General features: G+C 40.4%; 1 pseudogene; it reads left to right on the top strand.

Annotated features, from left to right (window-relative positions):
- Positions 1 to 523: 523 nt before the first annotated feature.
- LOC137254348 (putative nuclease HARBI1) overlaps positions 524 to 23497 on the top strand; it is a 55270-nt pseudogene continuing 32296 nt past the window's right edge.

The following is a 23497-nucleotide window of genomic DNA, read 5'->3' on the forward strand; positions in this document are numbered from 1 at the left end:
ATTGATTATTTATCGAGAAGTTATTAACCCTCAAACGGGCAAGGCTGCCTAGAGGCAGCCTTTGTTAAAAACTCAAATTTAACGCGGCCGTTGTAATTTTCGCAAAAAATACATTAATTTTTTTTCCTTGGAATTTAGTTATTATTGTATGCTCACTTTTTTATTTTTCGCCGCGCTCGGTGTGCTCATACTTTCGTTTTAGAGCGCGATTCGAGTGAGTTTACGTCTAAAATTTACTGTGGTGAAGATAAAGCAATTAATTGAAAAATAATTGAACTTGTGCTTGTTTGCTTGATTCGAAAATTAAATAGAAAGTTTGGGCGAGTATAAACGTTTGATAAATATATCTAGTGATTGTGTAAATGAAAAAGAACAAATATGGGAAATGAAAATGTAAAGGCAGCCTGAAGGCAGCCTTGCCAGTTTACGGCGAAAGTTGCATTCTCATAATTGCAGTTCATCATGATCGTTTTTTGTGTTTGCATATGAAAGTATTTAAGTATTGTTTCTGTGTTTTCTATAAATGGAAGCAAAATGTCATGTACTCCGAGAGAAAAGGTTTAGGCTTTCCGATATTACTGAAGAAGAAGTCATCCAACTAATGGAATCGGTAGATACAGACGAAGATTGTGGGGATTTTAGCAGTGATGACGAATTCAATGATCCAGATTTTAGCCCAGATGAAATATCTCCCGAAGACGCTGAATCTATTTCTAATTGTATTAGAGAAATGGATGCTAACGGGTCAAAGAATCTTGTTGATCAAAGTTTCGACATGTCGCTCATCAGCGCGTCATCACCGAAATCAGTAGTCCCATCAACCTCAGCAGAATCGTTGAAGGATCAGAAAAGAGTACGATCTCCTTTACTAGTGTCAGAAAGTTTTGGTCCTTCGAGTTTACCATCTGGTGGAGGGTTTAATGGTTCAGGTATAAATTATGTAATTTTTCCTTACAGAAGTCATTTTTTTTTTTTCAAAATTAACTGAAATATACAGAGATTCAAAAGAATTTTCGAACATGACATGGCGTAAGAGTCAGATGCAATTGCATGTCAGTGACATAGCTTTTCAGGGAGACTTCACATTGCCACAGTCAATAAAAAATCTGTCTACTCCAATGGAATTTTTCAACTACTTTTTTTCAGAAAAAATTATATTTTTGATTTCTGAAGAGACGAATCACGCAGCGCTCGTGGAAAACGTCAATACAACTTTTAAAACCCAGTCCAGAAGAAATTCGACATTATATTTGAATTATGTTATACATGTCCTTGTATCGATATCCTAATTTAGAGAGCTACTGCGGCAAAAATGCTTTTCCAAAAATACAGAACATCATGCCTGCAAAGAGATTTATGTTAATAAAAAATTACCTGTCTTTTCATGATGAAAGCCGAAAATTTTAAAAAGGACAGGCGGGCTACGATCCTTTGTTTCGTATACGAAGACTTTCTGAAGAGATAAACAAAATGTTCGACACTATACCAAAGAAAAGTCGCCTCTGTGTTGATACGCCAATGTGCAGCACGAAAATAAGACACCATTTTCGCCAATACATACCAAATAAGCCACATAAATGGGGCATAAAACTATTTGTACTCTGCGATACTAATGGATTTGCTTATCGCTTTGAAATTTATAATGGCGCAGGTGACAATGTTATCTTACCAAACTCACCCAACTTAGGAAGCACTGCCAATGTTGTTGTTCGGTTGTCCCAAACAATACCAAATTTTAGAAACCATATCCTTTATTTTGATAATTTTTACACAACGCTTCCGTTATTGGTATATTTACGAGCACGTGGAATTTTTAGTCTAGGTACAATCAGGGTCAATAGGATTCCTAACTGTAAATTACCTTCCGACCTCGAAGTGAAAAAACAAGGGAGAGGATTTTCAGTAGAGTTTGTTGCATCATCGTATGGCGTGGAAATAAATACAGTCCTATGGAAACACAATAAGAGTGTACGTTTAGCGTCAACATACGTTGGAACTGTACCATTTTCCAGGTCAAATCCCACACTTCAGGAGTCAAAGGTGGTACGCTACGATCAGAAAAACAGAAAAAGTACCTCGAAGTAGACCGTCCTCAGATAATAAGGAAATATAATAAGCATATGGGTGGAGTTGATCTAATGGACGGTCTTATGGGCCGTTACCATATTAGAGCTAAGACACGAAATCCAATGATTAGATTTTTTATCATCTGATTGATATGGCTTCAACCAACTCGTATATTTTATAAGTTTTTAACAATTTTTGTTGTTATATCGGCCTACTGATTTGTAAGGTCGCGGGTTCGAATCGGGCTCAAGGCCTAACAATAATTATTTTATCATTATTATTGTTATGATAAATTTTTTCTTAATTGAAAAAATTATTAAATTAGAATAGAAGAAAGAAAAATTTAGACAACTGCCAAAGCTCGTTGTATAGATCCATTTCGGGAACTGGTAAATTCCTTCATCGGCAACGTTTAGGCGCCGCTGCTATAACCGTTCAGCCATCACAGCGGTTTTTTGTTTGTCTTCATCATAGATGAATGGATTTGCAACTCTTTGTTTCGAGAGAGCGCTGCCAAAATGCACATTTTTTATAACATTTATCAATGATGCCACTCCAAACAATAATGAATAGATCTAAAAATGGGGATTTTTGACATACATTTCGGCGATTAAAGTTTCAATCATTTAATAAAATGATAGTCGTAAAATGTTTATTTCCTTAAAGTTATTTTACAATACTACGACTAGTTAGAGTTAAATATAAACAAATCTAAGTAAAACTAACATTTCGATTAAATTAATTAGTCAAATATTGTAACGCATTTAACTCGCAGTGAAAACCATATATTCTTTTGAAATTTCAGTAAATCGGACCTATGATATAATAGTAAACATTATTTAATGGATAGGGCTTATCCTACATGTCTGGCGTTCCAGGTTCTGTGATCAAAATGGACTGGTTGCATCGGGAGTTCATATTTACAAACCCTGTTTTTAGTGATAACTTTTGAATGGGAAATAATATTTACTCTCCGCCTTCGAACTAATAATACTTACACTAAAACAAGTATTTTTATCCTTTTTCCCATAATTTTTGAACGCTATTCTACAGTTGTAGGTCAAACTAACGTTTACCAAAATTTTTGGCACGTTTTTCGTTTCGGCTGGCACATTTTTTGTTCTGGCACCCGCTTCAGCTGGCGCGAGGGATTTATCTGTGATTGTTGCCAGCAACAACTAGAAGATAAATCCCTCGTGAGAGCGAAAATATGAGAGCGTAAACAAAAGATTCGTATCAATCTAATCTATGGTCTTCATTATTCCTATTCTATTCTGGTTCTTGCCAATTGATATTCACAACACTGCGACATCTGTTCCAGAACGAATGTGAAAATTGGACTTGTTTGATGGCAATGCTGCCATAGTGTCATATTACCCCGCGATAAGTTTTTAAGTTTGTATCGAAAATTAATCGATATATTATCGAAAATTAATCGATATGTTACCGAAAAATATCGCATTTTCCGGACTACAGATTTTCATATCGAAAGATATGCGCGCACAATAGCGAATTTGAGTAGATTAATAGCAAACACAGGTGGTCCAAAGCCATGCACGAGAAAGCTGCTTGCATCAGCCTTGGATTCTATACTCTTATACGGTGCAAAAATATGGGCGAACGAAATGAAATACCGGAAGAACCGAATCGCCCCCACTTCGGTCCAAGAGGCGAGAGAAGAATCGATTCGGTACTGGCAAGCTCAGTGGAGCAACGTGGGAAAGTGGACTAGGGAATTACTCCCTGAACTGAATCCATGGTAGAAGCGACCACACGTAGAGGTGGACTTTTACCTGACCCAGTTTCTAACCGGAATCGGTTACTTCCACAAATACCTGCACAGAATGGGCAAGGTTAATAACCGGAGCTGCCTGTACTGTGGAAAAATAGACGTTGTACGCAACAACTTCTTCGACTGCGAGCACTTTTCCGATCAGCGAAGGAGGGTATAAGAGGTACTTGACGACGTATCCCCGGACAGTGTCATCAATAACATGACTTGCCGAAGGGACAGATGGGATACAGTCAGCACATATGTGAGGCATATAGGTAGGATAGGATAGGTTAGGTGGTAGCTGCCCTGATAAGGATAGCTCACTTGGACAACACGAAGGTCCGTTGTGATACCACATACACCAAAAATAACGGTGACCTAGATCCAGCTACTTAGAGAATCGTTGGGTAGCAACGATAAAGCTCCGAATGATACCGATCTCAACTTTGGATATATCCTCGGGAGATCCAAATGAGTCGCGACCGAAGTACTTTCGCCTAATTCTGGCAAAAGCTGGACAATCAAGCATAAAGTGATTTGGTGATTCCACCTCATCATCCTCCATACAGCTGCAGCAGGATGGAGTTTCCAGTATATTGAGACGTACCGCATGGATACCCATGGGACAGTGCCCTGTCAAAACCCCAATGACCATTGATAGGTGAGCCTTAGTGAACCCAATTATTTCAGCAGACCTCCTGCCATCCACTTTCGGCCAGAAAGATCTTGCTACCCTGCAAGACGTGGTATCCGCCCAACGTTTGCTGAGCTGATTCGAGGCCCAGCTATGGAGGAGCAATCCACAGGTGGCCAGCGGGATCCCGAAGTCCCTACAGCCATCTTCATCCGGTTCAGTTGTACCGATGCGGGCTAAGAGATCCGCTTGACAGTTACCCGGGATATCACTATGGCCCGGGACCCAGATAATCTTAATTGTAAAATAATTCGATGCAATCGCAAGCGAGGTCAGGCACTCCCAGACCACCCTCGATCGCACTGTAGTTGAGCTCAAGGCCTTGATAGCCGATTGGCTATCAGAGTAGATGTTAAATTCCCTAACCGTGGTAGCACTGGATAGCATTCCATCCACCGCATCCTTAATCGCAGCAATTTCCGCTTGGAATACACTGCAGTGATCAGCCAACTTAAACTTGCGGCTTAAATTTAGCTCTTGACAAAAGACCCCCCCACCAACCTTTCCATCCAGCTTTGACCCATCCGTGAACAAGTTAACCGGTCCCATGCCCCAGATAATTCCTCTTCCCCAATCCTCTCTCTCTGGAATAACTGGGGTGAAGGTTGTATAGGGAGCTGTTATCGGCATACAGTAGTCCGTTCTGTCCGGGATGAAGTCGAAACTGGTAAGAAGGCTAGAGTGTCCGCGGTCAGAAAGTCTATATCCCATATCACGAAGCCTGACCAACGACCTTGCCGCGGCCGCCTTTCCCGCAATATCTACTGGGTATATGTTCAGCATGACGTTCAGTGCCAAGGTAGGCGTTGTTCTGAGAGCGCCACTGATACCGATCAGCGCCGTCCGTTGCACTGACACTAACATTTTGGAGGTGCTCGCCGTGTCCAGTGCTTTCCACCACACCAGCACCCCATATAGCAGAATCGGTTTGACCACCATCTCATAAAGCCAGTGTACTATTCTTGGCGAGAGTCCCCATCTCTTTCCGATAGCTCCTCTGCAGCAGTACAAGGCAATGGCGGCCTTCCTGGCCCGATCTTCCACATTGGGTCTCCAGGACAGTTTCTTGTCCAAAACAATCCCCAAATATTTAACCCTATCAGAAAGTACCAACGGTACCCCTCCAATCGAGGGAGTTCTGAAATCGGGCACCTTATATCTTCTTGTGAAAAGGACCAATTCCGTTTTTCCCGGGTTGACCGCCAATCCACATGATTCAGCCCACCTAGCCACAGTATCCAGGTAGCCCTGAAGAACATCGCGCAGGGCGCCCAGAAATTTGCCTCTGACTAGGATAGCGAGGTCATCTGCATAGGCAACCACCCGACAACCATTGGCTTCCAGCTCCACAAGAAGCTCGTTGACTACCACAACCCAGAGGAGAGGAGATAGGACACCCCCCTGTGGCGTGCCCCTGCACACCTTCCTCTTAATTATGGCCCCTCCCCACTCCGCTGCGACAATTCTGCCGCATAGAAGTTTGCTAATAAATTCAACCAGAGCCGCCTCGACTCCTAAACCCACCAGAGCTCTTTCGATTGACCCCGGTAAGACATTGTTAAAAGCTCCCTCGATGTCTAGAAAGGCACCCAGAGCATACTCTTTGTGTTCTAGGGACCCCTCTATTTGCTTTACAATCGAATGGAGAGCCGTTTCCGTCGATCTGCCCTTGCAGTACGCATGTTGTGAAGCCGACAGTAACCCCCGAGGTATCCTTTCCCGTAGGTACAGGTCAATCAACCGCTCAAACGTCTTAAGAAGAAACGACGAGAGACTGATTGGCCTGAAATCCTTAGGTGATACATGAGAGCTTCTGCCGGCCTTCGGAATGAAAATAACCCTAACCGTGTGCCAAGACTTCGGGATATAGTTAAGCCTGAGGCAGTTAGTATATATGATGGCCAACCAGCGGCAGGAAATCCCCAAAGACCTTTGAAGCTGCGCAGGAATGATTCCATCCGGGCCCGGAGACTTATAGGGCTTGAACGACCCTATAGCCCAGGTTATCTGACTTTCCCGTATTGGAATGGCAGGCACTTCTGCATGGCCAACGATCGCCGACCATGCAGGCGAAGATCCCTGCGCAACTGGGACATCGGGAAAATGATTGTCCAGTAAAAGCCTTAGGGACTCCTCGCTACTCATCGACCAGTCCCCACCATCATCTCTCAGATACCCCAGAGGAGCGGGGTTCCTAGAGAGTATTTTTCTAAATCTCGCGGATTCATTGCAGCCTTCTACGTTTTCGCAGAAGCTTCGCCATGCATCTCGCTTGGCTATCCTTATTTCATATTTATAAATCCCCAGACTCACCTTATAGAGCTCCCAGTCCGAGGGTAATTTACTCCTCCTGGCTCTGTTGAAGAGCCGCCGACTGGACGCTCTTAGGTCGTCAAGAGAATCCGACCACCAGGGCGGCTTGCCCTTCCCCCTGTAAGTTTTCAATGGGCAGGACAGCTGAAAGGCCCTATTGCTTGCCGAGGTGAAGTTTTCCACCAGAACGTCTATCTCAGATTCGGACAGGCCCGAACTAATGATAGGCACCGCAGGCAGTAGATCTCCCAGCTTCCTACAATACAAGTCCCAGTTAGTACTTTTAGGGTTCCTAAAAGATATTTTACCGGGACGTTCTTCGTTCACTGAGAACTGAATATATCGGTGATCAGAGAAGGAGTGCTCGTTGAGAACCCTCCATCCAGATATCCGACCTTCCAGTTCTCTACTAACCAGGGTGAGGTCCAGGACCTCCTCCCTTAACGCAGTAATAAAAGTCGGGTCATTCCCCCTATTACATATACAAAGTCCCTCATCTACAATAAAAGTAAATAAAGACTCACCTCTAGTGTTGGTATCCGAGCTTCCCCAAATGCTATGATGGGCATTTGCATCGGCACCGATGATCACGCCAACACCTCTCCGCCTTGCTTCAGCGGTGATTTCACCCAGTATCGCAGGTGGTGGTCCCACTACGTCCCCGTGGGGCATGTACGCTGAGACCACCCACATTTCATTACTTCCTCGCTCGAGGCAGACCGTGGTTACGTCAGCATTGCTGAAATTAGAGAGAATAAAAGCTTTAATCTCTTTTTTAACAAGCACACAGGATCTAGGCCTACTTGCCTCTCCATGCACCAAGGTGTTGAATTTTCCAGTCCTTAATCCAGAAATCTTACTGCCGTTACTACTCAGCCACGGCTCCTGGACAAGGACTATATCCACTCCGCCTTTTTCAAGGCAGAGCAACAAATTTGCGGAAGCCGCCTTAGAGTGCTGAAGATTGATTTGACGGATTTCCATCAAAAGCGCTCTTCTTCCGCACCCCATCCTTGGCGGATTCGTATTAGTATTGTCCATTCTAAAAAAGTCCCCCCTCAAGGCCGCTATCCGGAGCCGATTGTGTATTCGTGAGGCATATACTTACCAGTAAACGAGAAGACGGATGCCTAGCTGATTAGCGTGATATTAGCCAGGGATCTGACGTGGCGCGCACCCGTACCACAAGTAATGCTAAACGCGGTCCCAAGTACGGGGGATTTGTGCGGACCGTGTGAGGTTAGGTTTTAGTGGGTAGCCGTTCATGGAAGAAGGAAGTCCTATACTCCGAAATCTCGCATTGAGGCTTAAATATCCCAAACACAAAAAAAGAAAAAAAGGGACCTATACATATCTCTGACCGGTACCTATATAAGGGTTATGGTATTTACCGGTAATGTAGAACCTACGCCTCTAACAGCAGTTTCGCTATAGTCCAACCTTGTTGAAACTGCTAGTTTTCTTTGACTACCGTCATGACAATTTGTGCGTGGTCACATCATTGAATGAGGCGAAGTAATGTTAACACAACAATAACAACAGTGTCACCAAGCATGACCAAAGCAGCGAATGAATCTCTGTGATGAAATGCATCATATTTGTAGTTTTAACTTACCACACTTTATTTAACGACCTCATATAATCTCTATTAACTGCCAGGGCCTAAGTGCAGATAAGCCCCATGGTGAAGAACCACACATTCTCCTCCACACCCACTAACGACAGCGACGCAGATATTTTCAACCATAACTGCATCTTACAACAAATAAAAACAAATAGCTAAGACAAAAAGATTACACCAAATAACACGCTGTTGAATTCCACGAGTATAATAAATATCTCATAGTATTTTATAACTAAGAGCTGTCATTTATACTGACATCGTACACATGTACGTTTGTATATTGGATAAACCCACATCAATAAATGATTGATGTGCCAAAGAGGAAGCCAATAATCGGCACTATAATAACACTTAAACGATATTATAAGGAATGAAAAAATATGACGGAAATATTTCGTTTACAGCAATAAATATCTATTACTTGCGCTAGTTTATTGCGATGAGCTGCCATTATTTGTGGTTTTAATGTAGTCCCAATGTAAAAGTGAACAGACAGTTCAATGAAATTTTATAGATGAAACGATTTTCCATCGAAATGCTCAAATTTCTATACGAATGAAGTGGAAAAGAGATTGAAACAAAATTTAAAGTGCTGAAGAAATTTGTTGAAATTCTTGGGGTACAAAAAAATGCACTCAGAGGATGGAGCTGTATTTTATCTATTTAAGAATTTGAAATAGTTCAGTGCATTCGAAAATTAGAAGATTATTTTAAATGCTTGCAAATTTTTTGTTGCTTATATAGCAATTTTGCGTTGAGCTTAATTAACTCGCTTGAAGTGTGGACGTCCTTGCTCATAGAGTATGGAGTATCCAGAATGTAAGTATAGGTGTACTGTGTGGGAATGATTAGAGAAAAGCAACGGCAAGGAAAGGAACCGAAAAATGGGTAACTAAAACTTAAAGCGGAAGCCAAAGCGAATCGCGTGTTTTCGATTTGTTATTGAAATCTTAATGATTTGTTATCGATAAAAGCTGTTATATGTTTTATATATATATTTTTTTTTCGTTGACAATACTTGTGTCGAAAAGTTCTAATTTTAATACCAAAAATTTATCGATTTACTAGCGAAAAGTAGTCGGTTTGTATCCCAAAATATTTAAAAATAAATGTCAAAACCTACTCCATTTGTTATCAAATTGTATCGATTAATTACCGAAACCTCATCAATTTCTTATAGAAAAAATATTGATGTGTTTTCGAAAAGTTATCGATTATTTTACTAGTTTGTTATGTTACATTGAGCATGTTTCTAATAAAGTTGCCTCAGTTACGGCCTTTCTAGGCGCACGTCTGTATGGTAACACATCGAAATTTACAAGTAATTATTACACACGCATTTTTTTAAGTGTAAACGTATTTAAGTACAGCATGGCAACTCCAGCCAATTACGCGTAACTAAAAGGTTAATCTTATATGAGTACAATCAGACAGTGCAATTATTATCTTGGTAATGTATAGAATAGGCAAAATAAATTAAAATTGGAACACCATAAGATAGGAATTGGCAGCATACATAGGCATAAAAGGCAAATGGCAACGGAAGATGAAAATAAAAAGGTTGCCACCTAATCTTAGTTTTACGCTTACTACATTTATTGCTTTGGGTCATTTGCATAACTTTTAAGAAGTTTTTTCCACTTACTCTCCCTTCCCGTCTCTACCCGTTTCCTCATTTATTTATACACTCCTTCCTCTGCCTTCCTCTTTCTCACAATCCATATTTCCCCTAACTTCCTCTTCACTACATCTATCCCTATCTCTCTATCTTCGTCTAATTCTATCTCTTTCTGAGTCTCCTTCTCCTTCGCTCTTTCTCTTTTCTCTAATTCGTATTATTCTTCTCCATCCCTTATTCACAGTCCCAGCCCTAGCCCCAGTCCCAGTTTTATTTCCATTCCCAGACCCAGTTCAAGTCCTAGTGGTACACTTCCCGAAATAAAAAGTATCGTAATAACTAATCTAGGTAAAGGGCTACCTATATACCAAATTTCAAGCGAATCGTTTTATGAATAGTATTTTTTCGAATAGATCGATCCCTAGTCCACTTCCCGAAAAAAGTATCGTAAATACTAGTCAAGGCAAAGGGCTACCTATAAACCAAATTTCAGGCGACCACTTAGCCGAAAGACACTTCACAGGAACTATCTCCGGGTTGCTGTGAAGCTATTCTGCAAATTTTAGTCCCAGTCCCAGGTCCCGGTGTCAGTTACAGTCCCAGTCCCATTCTCATTCTCGCTCACACTCTCTGTCGTAAAAATTAACCAATCAAGTTACAGGCTTACCTCAAGTAACTCGCCTAGTTCCAGTCCCATACCTATTCAAAGTCCCAGTTATAGTCCCAGCCCTAGCCCCAGTCCCAGCTCAGCTCCAGTCCCATCACTATTCGCAGTCCCAGTTCCAGTCCTAGTACCAGTCCCAGTCGGTCCCTGGTCCATTTCCCGAAAATATTATCGTAAACTCTAATCTAACGTAAACATAACCTATGGACGAAAGTTAACCGATATCGCGCCATCGATTTTTCAATAGGATTTGGGCTCAGGAAAAAAAGTTTCACTACGCATACCCAAAAAAATAATTTTCGAGCCTGTGAAAAAAAAATGGCGAAAGGGTGAATTTTCCACCAAAACACTCCCCAAAACCCAAAAAATATTGTTTTTTTTTTTTCAAAAAACTGTTGTAAAAACGTTGACGACGGGTCGCTGTGAAGCTATCCTGCAAATTATAAGAAAGTCGGCGGAGCTGTTTCAGAGACCATAAGCTGCATACAAATACACATACTTCTTTATATATGTATATATAGATTGTCGGCTTAGTGAGGCCTGCTAATTACACATTTCTTTCAAATACCAATATAAGGGTTATGTTTACGAAGTTAGCTGCTGCTTGGAGCAACCTCTTGCAGCTGTCGAGAGCCTTAGACGAGATGATAGGGGAGGTGCGGGCGCTCCTTGGCCCTGCTTGGCTACCTGAGTAAATGCACACCTCGCGACCCCATCAAGTCCTTCGACAGGAGCATATACGCCTCCTCTATACACAGAACTTTCGCTTGGCAATTACAAGCAATATTGGAAACACAGCGACACCTTAAGAATCTTCACAGGAGACATCCGCTGCCATACCGCAGTGCATTTTAGAACCGTCGCACGATGGTGTATCTCATCAATTTAGCTGGCCAAAAGCCGATTTTTCAAAATATTCCAATTTTTTTTTAACATACTCCCTGACGTTTCTAGATGTCCATTGAATAGTACACATACCCCAAAACCCATCTGCAACGTCAACGGAGTTAACCGCGCATATCTAATGTTGTATAAAAATTGTATGCAGTTCTATGTATTTTTGGATTAAAAAGTAATATACCCTTCAAAGCTACCGGCCACCGTGGTGTGATGTTAGGGTGCTCCGCCTACCACACCGAATGCCCTGGGTTCATACACCGGGCAAAGCAACATCAAAATTTTAGAAATAAGGTTTTTCAATTAGAAGACAATTTTTCTAGGCGGGAGTGCTCACCAAACACTGGTGAGGGGCAACCCAAGTGTATCTCTGCCATGAAAAGCTCTTAGTGAAAACTCATCTGCCTCGTAGATGCCGTTCGTAGTCGGCATAAAACAAGTAAGTCCCGTCCCGCCAATTTGTCGGAAAAATTAAAAAGGAGCACGACCCAAATTGGAAAAGAAGCTCGGCCTAAAATCTCTTCGGAGGTTATCGCGGCTTACATTTATTTATTTTATACCCTTCTTCTCTTGTTTAGCTTTAATCAAATCTAGTTAGATTTTATTCTAGGACAGATAAATGTGTGTTTTAATTCATATGTTAAATTTTTTATACCGCATGTTTTAACTGAGTTATTCTACTTGTAATACTACTACTTTACATTGTTACTGAATTAAAATAATTCTGAAGGGGAAGAAATTTTAAATCAGATTTCATTCCTGAAGTAGTGGATATACTCAGATATATCTACAACAAGGTGAGGTGACAACCCTACCTAAAAATATATTTATTGGAAGGCGGTAGTCAAATGCCTTTACTTTGATACCCCTATTGACATACCTCAAGCAATTTTTTATACACAGCTGTACTTGTACAAGGGTATTATAACTTTGATTGGATAACGGTTGGTTGTACAGGTATGAAGGAATCGAGATAGATATAGACTTCCATATATCAAAATCACCAGTATCGAAAAAAAATTTGATTGAGCCATATCCGTCGGTCCGTCTGCCCGTCCGTTAACATGATAACTTTAGTAAATATTGAGATAACTTCACCAAATTTGGTACACTAGCTTATCTGGACCCAGAATAGATTGGTATTGAAAATCAAAATGTGTGGACTGATATTGAGACTCACCATTAAAATTTGAAAAAAAGAAAATTTAAATGGACGTGGCACCGCCGACTTGTGATAAAATCAATGCTTGCAAATATTATTAATCATGGATTAAAAATCGGTAAACTTATCGTAACAAAATTCGGCAGAGAGGTTGTTTTTACTATAAGGAAAGCTGTGAAGAAAACTTAGCGAGTTAAGGACCACGCCCACTTTTATTTAAAAGATTTTTAAAAGGGTCGTGGACGAATAAAATAAGCTATATCTTTGCAAAAAAGAGCTTTCTATCAATGGTGTTTCATTTTCCAATTGGATTTATAACAATAAATATGAAGAACTTGAAATTTAAAAAATGGGTGTGAACCATATGTATATTGTAACGAATTTTGTACAATTCCTCTTATCTGGAACCTTCCACTAACGTTCGAATCACTAAACTGATGAATAAATAACTCCACTATTCAATAATGCAAAATGGCCTTTATTCAAGTACTTCACAATAACACTACTACTTCTCGACAGATAGCGTGCTTAAATCAAACTGACCATGATTGCCCAGATTGCGTTCTTCTATATTCTACGATTACCTCGTTCCATACTTCTAGGCGTTTCTAGCATTTACTTAGTTACCAGCTATAAAATTATAACTACAGAAGCACGTGTATAGCTTCTCATATGCGCGTGTATATGTGAGTGATACTTGCATAAATAATTGCCTACTTTTGGGAGTATCTCAGATATATACATGTGGTTTGTGCATTGTTCTTCGCTGCTTGTATGGACATATGTGTAGACATAATGATTAACTTTGTTATGTGCATACAGGTCACAGCTCAGTATCGGCTTAGAGACGATAGCATCCCTTACCGTTGCCAGCACTCGTCACACTACCCTTCACCTAAGTCTGATCGTTCCGATCAGACAAATTTCCTGATCTAAACGCCGCTAGCGTCTCCAAATGAACCCCTCTTCTATTTCGTGGTTTCCCAATGGTTTGTATGCGGTAGCTGGTATCACTGATCCTCTTAATAACTTTGTACGGGCCTTCCCAACTGCACCGAAATTTGGATGGAACACCTTTCCGCCGGTGAGTGTTGTATAACAGTACCAAATCTCCCTCCAAGAAACTTTCGAAATATTGTTCTCATCGTACCTGCGTTTCATCTTACTGCTCATTATCCTGGATCGTTCCCTCGCACTCTGTTGCTTGGCCAATGAACTACTTTGTAGAGCTTGCTCTTGACGGACTGACTTCACACAATCAGCATCGTTTCGACGCTTCCCTACAGTAGTGCGCCCTGGCTTGAAACCACCCTTGCATTCCCTCTGGTAAATTCTTTCGTTCGCTTTAGTGCATACATTAGGGGTTTCAATGCCGGTGTTTTTCTCGAAGGTACCTTCGGTTTTAATTTGTTTGGCCTACTCGTTCCATCAACCTTTTCCCGATCTACTTTCCTTGTGGTCTCTGTCGAATCTCCTCCACCAGCACTCGCTTACTGCTGAACCCTTTCTCCAAGCTGATGTTAAGTGGCACATCCTGGTTCTCATAGCGCATAATCCTTCTCTGTATATCGATCCCGATGTCATGGTTAACTAAGAAGTCCACTCCCAATATGACTTCATCAACGATCTCCGCTAAAACGAATTTGTGTAGAACCATGACCTTCCCAATTAAGACTTCACAAATCACTTCTCCCCGGACTTGGTTATACTCCCCAGTGACCGTACACAACCTTGCTCCAGGTAATGGTTTTACTCTCCTGTTGACCAAATCAGATCAGATCAAGGAATGAGATGCGCGCGTATCTACAGTCAGTACACGTTCTTTGCCATCCACATTCCCTCCGACGGTAAGACTGCTTGATTTCCTTCCAATTTGCGACACAGATATCACAGGACATTCAATAGCTGGGGGAAGTTTTCGATCTTTACATCTGACTAGCTCTTGCTTATCTCCTCCAGCTTTACGTTTACGACCAGCCAAGTTAGAACTACCAGGACCGGTGCTGCAATGGCGTGCGATGTGCCCTGGCTTTCCACACTTAAAACATTTGATTGCACCATTATTCTTCTGTTGCGTTTCTTTTCAAGCTGCGTCTACCCACCCTGCCTTTCTACTTCCACCCGGCGTGCTTTGAAAACTGGCTTACACAGAAGCGACGCTGTTTCCTGAATCAGAGCATACGATACCGTTTCTGCGAATGTAGGTTTCGGGTTTGCGTATGTCGCTCGCTTCGTTTCGACATCCCGTATTCCATTAATAAAGCTCTGGATTTTTACCCTTTCGGTGTATTCCACGGGTGCGTCCGCATTCGCTAAATATGCCAGCCTTTTAAAATCCAGCGCAAACTCTTGCAATGTTTCACCAGGCCTCTGGAAGCGGTTCAGTAACACCATTTGGTATATCTGTCTCCTATGCTCAGTTCCGTATCGTCTCTCTAGAGCACCCATCAATGCTTCGTAACAGTTCCGTTCGCCCTCTGGAATGGTTTGTAAGATCTCAGCTGCAGATCTTTTCAATGCCACGAATAAAGCAGCAACTTTATCTTCAGCACTCCAGTTGTTCACTGCTGACGTCTTCTCAAATTGAAGCTTGAATACCTGCAAAGTAACAGAGCCGTCAAAAGATAGGGTTTTTACCTTTGGATTGCTCGCTGGCACAGCTGGGCGGTTTAGTTGTAACTGCTCCATAGGACATTTTAACGCTTCTATCTCGGCATCAATTTTGTCCTCGAGTTGTAAAATTTTTGCATCCTGCTCTTCCAGTTTCAAAAAGAGCTGCGATGATACATGTCCCGAAATTTGTGCCGACATTTCTGAGATACGTGCCTCTTGCGCTTCCAGTTGAGATGCCAAATATGTCTTCTATTCTTCCAATTGTGATGTTATACGGGTTTCCTGCGATTCCAGTTGGGATGCCATATCGGTTGATACTTGTGACGACATTTCTGAAATTCTCGTTTCTGTGCTTCAATATTGGATGTTATACGTGTCTCCTGGGATTCCAGATGGGATACCATATACGTCTTCTTTTCTCCCAGTTGTGATGCCATTTGCGACGACATTGATGTTACTGTCGATGTTTGTGCAGATATTGCAGCCAATATCATGTTCAAGTATGTGCTTGAAACTATCTGCGATGTTTAGTTTTTCCCTTCAATTTTTGTTGTTGATTCTTCCACATCAGGATAAAAGACATACTCGTCCACATTAAATCCTTCCAATTCCATAGCCTCTCGTAGTCGTGCCTGAAGTTCGATTTTATTGCCGGTTGTATTCAATCCACGGCTCTCCAACTCCTTCTTCAGTTGCTGGATTTTCAATTCACTCCACTTTGCCATGTCCTTGTTGTATTCAAAATCTTCGGAATTTATTCAATAATTCCTCTTCTGAAACCAATTGTATCGAATTTTGTACAGTTCCTCTTATTTGCAACTTCTACTAACGTTCGAATCACTAAACTGTTGAATAAATAACTCCACTATTCAATAATGCAAAATGGCCTTTATTCAAGTAGTTCACAATAACACTACTACTTCTCGACAGAGAGCGTGCTTAAATCAAACTGAACCATGATTGCTCAGATTGCGCTCTTTTATACTCTTCGATAACACCTAGGTGAAAAGTCTTAAAATGTAATACTATATCGATGTACCAAAATTTTTTTCAAATCGGTTAAGCCGTTTCCGAGATGGTAGTGGATATACAAAGAAATATGTATAAAAAAGAAGGTACGGTGGCAACCCTAAGGGGCAACCCTGCTTAAAAATGTTAATAAAAATGCGAAGTAAAATACTTTTCGTTTGATACCCATATTGTCATGTAATGCCGAAAAATTACCTCGGGTCCATCCAAAACTAGGGTCCGATCTATAGTAATTATGCGGGGAACACCGTGAGTTTATTGTCAAATATTACCTTTCATAACAATGAAGTGAGACAACCACTTTTTGAACACAAATAACTGCTATTTAAATTTTGGCCAGCTAGATTGATCAAATACCCCACCGTGCGTTGGTGTAGAGTGACAGCTACAAGAGCTCACAGAGTAAATTAATTTTGTTCGCATAACGGCACACCGTAACGGCATAAACTAATCGAGATAGATATAGACTTATATATATATCAAAATGGTCTGGACGACAAAAGAAATTAATTTAGCCATATCCGTCCGTCCGTCCGCCTGTTCGTAAACACGATAACTTGAGTAAATTTTGAGGTATCTTAATGAAATTTGGTATGCAAGTACCTGGGCACCCTTCTCAGATCGCTGTCTAAAATGATCAAAATCGCACTATAACCACGCCCACTTTTTCGATATTGAAAATTTCGAAAAACCGAAAAAGTGCCATGATTCATTACCAAAAACGGATAAAGCGATGAAACTTGGTAGGTGGGTCATAAGGTCAATGACGCAGAATAGAAAATTAGTAAAATTTTGGACAATGGGCGTAGCACCGCCCACTTTTAAAAGAAGGTTATTTAAAAGTTTTGCAAACTATAATTTGGCAGCTGAGTATGTAATGTTCGGTTACACCCGAACTTAGCCTTCCTTACTTTTTCTCATTATAAAGATATCCTTCTATAATCGCCGCTGGCATGACAGTTAATCCTCAAGAGAACTTTTTTCTTGAACACACGAATCGAAACATTCGAATGTGATAACAAAACTTTGCTTCTCAACTCCTACATTAAGGAAAGAATCTGTAATCTCATTACAATTCAGTTATCTGCCAAAACATGTGATAAGCACTTTAGTAATATAATCAAAAAAGCAAAAGCTTCTTATTATAGCTCAAAGAGCTTGGAAATTTACATATTTATAACTGAAGATTGTATAAATTAGGCAAATGCCAAATATTTGCTCTTTCTCCAACATCGCTGATTTTTATACTCAGTTGAGCAGAGCTCACAGAGTATATTAAGTTTGATTGGATAACGGTTGGTTGTACATATATAAAGGAATCGAGATAGATATAGACTTCCATATATTAAAATAATCAGGATCCAAAAAAAATTTGATTGAGCCATGTCCGTCCGTCCGTCCGTCCGTCCGTCCGTCCGTCCGTCCGTTAACACGATAACTTGAGTAAATTTTGAGGTATCTTGATGAAATTTGGTATGTAGGTTCCTGAGCACTCATCTCAGATCGCTATTTAAAATGAACGATATCGGACTATAACCACGCCCACTTTTTCGATATCGAAAATTTCGAAAAACCGAAAAAATGCGATAATTCATTGCCAAAGGCGGTTAAAGCGATGAAACTTGGTAGATGGGTTGACGTTATGACGCAGAATAGAAAATTAGTAAGATTTTGGACAATGGGCGTGGCACCGCCCACTTTTACAAGAAGGTAATTTAAAAGTTTTGCAAGCTGTAATTTGGCAGTCGTTGAAGATATCATGATGAAATTTGGCAGGAACGTTACCACTATTACTATATATGTGCTAAACAAAAATTAGCAAAATTGGATGAAGAACACGCCCACTTTTTAAAAAAAAATTTTTTTTAATTCAAATTTTAACAAAAAATTTAATATCTTTACTGTATATAAGTAAATTAAGTCAAAATTCAACTCCAGTAATGATATGATGCAACAAAATACAAAAATAAAAGAAAATTTCAAAATGGGCGTGGCTCCGCCCATTTTCATTTAGTGTGTCTAAAATACTTTTAATGCCATAAGTCGAACAAAAATTTACCAATCCTTTTGAAATTTGGTAGGAGCATAGATTCTATGACGTTAACTGTTCTCTGTGAAAACGGGCGAAATCGGTGGAAGCCACGCCCAGTTTTTATACACAGTCCACCGTCTGTCCTTCCGCTCGGCCATTAACACAATAACTTGAGCAAAATCCGATATATCTTTACTAAACTTAGCCCACGTACTTATCTGAACTCACTTTATCTTGGTATAAAAAATGGCCGAAATCCGACCATAACCACGCCCACTTTATCGATATCGAAAATTACGAAAAATTAAAAAATGCCATAATTCTATACCAAATACGAAAAAAGGGATGAAACATGGTAACTGGATTGGTTTATTGACGCAAAATATAACTTAGGAAAAAACTTTGTAAAATGGGTGTGACACCTACCATATTAAGTAGAAGAAAATGAAAAAAGTTCTACAAGGCGAAATCAACAGCCCTTGGAATCTTGGCAGGAATACTGTTAGTGTTATTGAATATATAAATAAATTAGCAGTACCCGACAGATGATTTTCTGGATCACCTGATCCACATTTGGTCGATATCGCGAGAACGCCTTCACATATACATCTAAGGGCCACTCGCTTTTAAAACCCTCATTAATACCTTTAATTTGATATCCATATCGTACAAACACATTCTAGAGTCAACCCTGGCCACCCTAATGGCGATATCTCGAAAAGGCGTGCACCTATAGACCTAATACCCACTCCCTCTTAAAATGCTCAGTAACACCTTTCGTTTGATACCCATATCGTAAAAACATTCTAGAGTCACCCCTGGCCCACCATAATGGGGATATCTCGAAAAGGCGTCCACCTATAGACCTAATGTCCACTCCCTCTTAAAATGCTCAGTAACACCTTTCCTTTGATACCCATATCGTACAAACATTCTAGAGTCACCCTTGGCCCACCCTAATGGCGATATCTCGAAAAGGCGTCCACCTATAGACCTAATGCCCACTCCCTCTTAAAATGCTCAGTAACACCTTTCGTTTGATACCCATATCGTACAAACATTCTAGAGTCACCCCTGGCCCACCCTAATGGCGATATCTCGAAAAGGCGTCCACCTATAGACCTAATGCCCACTCCCTCTTAAAATGCTCAGTAACACCTTTCGTTTGATACCCATATCGTACAAACATTCTAGAGTCACCCTTGGTCAACCTTTATGGCGATATCTCGAACTATAGAACTGAGGATTACTCCCTTTTAAAATACTCATTACCACCTTTCATTTGATACCCATATCGTACAAACACATTCTAGAGCCACCCTGGCCCACCATAATGGCGATATCTCGAAAAGGCGCCCACCTATAGACCTAATGCCCACTTTCTCTTAAAATGCTCAGTAACACCTTTCGTTTGATACCCATATCGTACAAATATTCTAGAGTCACCCCTGGCCCACCCTAATGGCGATATCTCGAAAAGGCGTCCACCTATAGACCTAGTGCCCACTCCCTCTTAAAATGCTCAGTAACACCTTTCGTTTGATACCCATATCGTACAAACATTCTAGAGTCACCCTTGGTCCACCTTTATGGCGATATCTCGAAAAGGCGTCCACCTATAGAACTAAGGATTACTCCCTTTTAAAATACTCATTACCACCTTTCATTTGATACCCATATCGTACAAACACATTCCAGAGTCACCCCTGGCCCACCCTAATGGCGATATCTCGAAAAGGCGTCCACCTATGGACCTAATGCCCACTCCCTCTTAAAATGCTCAATAACACCTTTCGTTTGATACCCATATCGTACAAACACATTCTAGAGTCACCCCTGGCCCACCCTAATGGCGACATTTCGAAAAGGCATCCACCTATAGACCTAATGCCGACTCCCTCTTAAAACGCTCAGTAACACCTTTCATTTGATTCCCATATCGTACAACTAGAGACACCCCTGGTCCACCTTTATGTCGATATCTAGAACGGCGTCCACCTAGGGAACTAAGGATCACTCCTTTTCAAAATACTCATTAACAGCTTTCATTTGATACCCATATCGTACAAACATATTCTAGAGTCACCCCTGGTCCACCTTTATGGGGATTTCTCGAAAAGGCGTTCACCTATAGAACTAAAGCCCATTCCCTTTTAAAATACTCATTACCACCCTTCATTTGATACCCATATCGTACAAACACATTCTAGAGTCAGCCCTGGTCCACCTTTATGGCGATATCCCTAAATGGCGTCCATCCATAGAACTATGGCCTACTCTCTCTTAAAATACTCTTTAATACCTTCCATTTGATACACATGTCATACAACCACATGCCAGGGTTACCCTAGGTTCATTTTCCTACATGGTGATTTTCCTTATTTTGTCTCCATAGCTCTCAACTGAGTATGTAATGTTCGGTTACACCCGAACTTATCCTTCCTTACTTGTTCATTTTTGCAATCAATTTTTTCATTACTTTTGCAAGGAACAAAATTCACCACTTCCTTCATTAAAATATGTATATTTGCCAAATTTTTATGCAGTCTTTTCGTTAGGCTCCAGCAATTCGAAAAAGTAATAGCTTGGCCATAGCTCTGCCGTATGTATGTATGTATGTTAGGGCGGGTCGATTTGTGGGGAAGCAAAAAAAGCGCCCATTGCTCTGTGAAAATCATATTCTAGGGATCAAAATAAGAAACTTTACCGAAGGAACCATACCTCTAAAACGAATTCTGATGTCCCCCCCTTTGGGTCGTAGGTGCCAATTTTGAAAAATCCCACTTTGAAATGCTTATGTTTTTTCTTTTTGGAGTTTATTTTTATACTCAGTTGAGCAGAGCTCACAGAGTATATTAAGTTTGATTGGATAACGGTTGGTTGTACATATATAAAGGAATCGAGATAGATATAGACTTCCATATATCAAAATAATCAGGATCGAAAAAAAATTTCATTGAGCCATGTCCGTCCGTCCGTCCGTCCGTCCGTCCGTCCGTCCATTAACACGATAACTTGAGTAAATTTTGAGGTATCTTGATGAAATTTGGTATGTAGGTTCCTGAGCACTCATCTCAGATCGCTATTTAAAATGAATGATATCGGACTATAACCACGCCCACTTTTTCGATATCGAAAATTTCGAAAAACCGAAAAAGTGCGATAATTCATTACAAAAGATCGATAAAGTGACGAAACTTGGTAGATGAGTTGAACTTATGACGCAAAATAAAAATTAGTAAAATTTTGGACAATGGGCGTGGCACCGCCCACTTTTAGAAGAAGGTATTTTAAAACTTTTGCAAGCTGTAATTTGGCAGTCGTTGAAGATATCATGATGAAATTTGGCAGGAACGTTACTCTTATTGCTATATGTACGCTTAATAAAAATTAGCAAAATCGGAGAAGGACCACGCCCACTTTTAAAAAAAATTTTTTTTTAAAGTAAAATTTTAACAAAAAATTTAATATCTTTACAGTATATAAGTAAATTATGTCAAGATTCAACTCCAGTAATGATATGGTGCAACAAAATACAAAAATAAAAGAAAATTTAAAAATGGGCGTGGCTCCGCCCATTTTAATTTAATTTGTCTAGGATACTTTTAACGCCATAAGTCGAACAAAAATTAACCAATCCTTTTGAAATTTGGTAGGGGCATAGATTTTATGGCGTTAACTGTTTTCTGTGAAAATGGGCGAAATCGGTTGACGTCACGCCCAGTTTTTATACACAGTCGTCCGTCTGTCCTTCCGCATGGCCGTTAACACGATAACTTGAGCAAAAATTGATATGTCTTTACTAAACTCAGTTCACGTACTTATCTGAACTCACTTTATCTTGGTATGAAAAATGAACGAAATCCGACTATGACCACGCCCACTTTTTCGATATCGAAAATTACGAAAAATGAAAAAAATGCCATAATTCTATACCAAATACGAAAAAGGGATGAAATATGGTAAGGCAATTGGATTGTTTTATTGACGCGAAATATAACTTTAGAAAAAACTTTATAAAATGGTGGTGACACCTACCATATTAAATAGAAGAAAATGAAAAAGTTCTGCAGGGCAAAATAAAAAACCCTTAAAATCTTGGCAGGTATTACATATATAAATAAATTAGCGGTATCCAACAGATGATGTTCTGGGTCACCCTGGTCCACATTTTGGTCGATATCTGGAAAACGCCTTCACATATACAACTACCACCACTCCCTTTTAAAACTCTCATTAATACCTTAAATTTGATACCCATATCGTACAAACTCATTCTAGAGTCACCCCTGGTCCACCTTTATGGCGATATCTCGAAAAGGCGTCCACCTATAGAACTAAGCCCCACGCCCTTTTAAAATACTCATTAGCACCTTTCATTTGATACCCATATCGTACAAACAAAGTCTAGAGTCACCCCTGGTCCAGAAAGGCCCACTCCCTCTTAAAATACTCATTAACTCCTTTCGTTTGATACCCATATTGCACAAACGAATTCTAGAGTCACCCCTGGCCCACCTTTATGGCGATATCTCAAAACGGCGTCCACCTATGGAACTAAGGATTACTCCCTTTTAAAATACTCATTAACACCTTTCATTTGATACCCATATCGTACAAACGCATTCTAGAGTCACACCTGGTCCATCTTTATGGCGATATCTCGAAAAGGCGTCCAACTATAGAACTAAGGCCCACTCCCTCTTAAAATACTCATTAACTCCTTTCGTTTGATACCCATATTGCACAAAGGAATGCTAGAGTCACCCCTGGTCCACCTTTATGGCGATATCTTGAAAAAGGGTCCACCTATAGAACTAAGCCCCACGCCCTTTTAAAATAATCTTAACACCTTTCATTTGACACCCATATCATACAAACAAATTCTAAAGTCACTCCGGTCCACCTTTATGGCGATATCTCGAAAAGGCGAACACCTATAAAACGAAGGCCCACTCCCTTTTAAAAATACTCATTAACACCTTTCATTTGATACCCATATCGTACAAA

The sequence above is a fragment of the Eurosta solidaginis genome, chromosome 5 (assembly GCF_040869045.1).
Source record: "Eurosta solidaginis isolate ZX-2024a chromosome 5, ASM4086904v1, whole genome shotgun sequence".
Lineage (NCBI taxonomy): Eukaryota > Metazoa > Arthropoda > Insecta > Diptera > Tephritidae > Eurosta > Eurosta solidaginis.